Here is a 1256-nt window from a genome sequence, read left to right as displayed (position 1 = left end):
TCTGGATTCCTTAAGTCCACTTGTGCCTAGTGCCTGTAATCGCTTTGACCTGGCAAAGTCCTGAGAAAATTACCCATAGGTAAATCAGGTATTACTTTAGGTATCCTGTCTCAACTGTGCATGCAGAATATTAAGAACATATTTTCACAGTAAATGAACTCTGGGTGGGGAAACTAGAGATCCCTTCCTTTGCCTGGGTCTGAAGTGGGCCGCTGCATGCTTTCCTAGAGAAGCCCTTGACATTTCTGTGCCCTGCTTGCATTACCTAACTGTCCAGTAAGAGGGCTTCCTCATTGCTAAGTTGTATTCCATTACTGAAATACTCTGAGTCTTTCCTTTGATGATCTACTGTGGAAACGTTGATTTCCTAGACTGGGAAGCAGTAGGGCATGCGCTGTGTTTAACTGTTGCCCCTGTTCTTCCTTTCAAATGGCCTTAGTCTGCAAGGTGTAGGGCTCTTCCAATGCTTCTTCTTATCTCGTTTCCTGTTCTTCTCTTCCTCTGGGCTGTGCCCTTAGCATTGTGTGTGCTCTGAAGACTGCTATGTCTCTAGTGATTCCTGAGAAGTTCCAGCACATTTTGTGAGTACTCAACACAAACATGGATGGACGGTGGAAAATAGCCTTTGCCATCACTGCCATTAAGGCTATGGGGCGAAGGTATGCTCATGTGGTCTTGAGGAAAGCAGACACTGACCTCACCAAGAGGACTGGAGAACTCACTGAGGATGAGGTTGAACCTGTGACCACCATTATGCAGAATCCACAAGAGTACAGGTCCCAGAATGGTTCCTAAACAGACAGAAAAATGTAAAGGATGGACAATACAGCCAGGTTCTGGCCAATGGTCTAGACAACAAGCTCTGGGAGGAAGATTAGGGTCCTTAGGGGGCTGTGCCACTTCTGGAACTTTTGTGTCCAAGGCCAGTACACTAAGACCACTGGGCGCCAAGGTCACACCATGGAATGTCCAAGAAGAAATGAGTCTGCAGGCCTGTCCTGTTAATAATGAAGAGTTTATATACTACTACTACTACTACTACTAATAATAATAATAATAATAAAAAATCAAAGCACAGAAACCCAAAGCAAATTTTTAAGGAAGAATGTGGAAGATATCAGGATGGATTTATGGTGTTAGGAGTAGGAAAAATGACTGTTCTTGAAATGATCATGAGGGTGAAATGTAGCTGATGATATTTGAGTTGAACTTTTGAGGAGAAACTGGAGTGAGGTTAATGTTATGGACCCCCAACA

At 43.8% G+C, this 1256-nt stretch overlaps 1 pseudogene; it reads left to right on the top strand.

Annotated features, from left to right (window-relative positions):
* Positions 1-543: 543 nt before the first annotated feature.
* Positions 544-1005, top strand: LOC114102796 (small ribosomal subunit protein uS13-like; annotated as a pseudogene).
* Positions 1006-1256: the final 251 nt, after the last annotated feature.

Source organism: Marmota flaviventris, chromosome 15, assembly GCF_047511675.1.
Source record: "Marmota flaviventris isolate mMarFla1 chromosome 15, mMarFla1.hap1, whole genome shotgun sequence".
Classification (NCBI taxonomy): domain Eukaryota; kingdom Metazoa; phylum Chordata; class Mammalia; order Rodentia; family Sciuridae; genus Marmota; species Marmota flaviventris.
The sequence above is the reverse complement of the archived record's forward strand: the minus strand, read 5'-3'. Positions and strand labels throughout refer to the sequence as shown.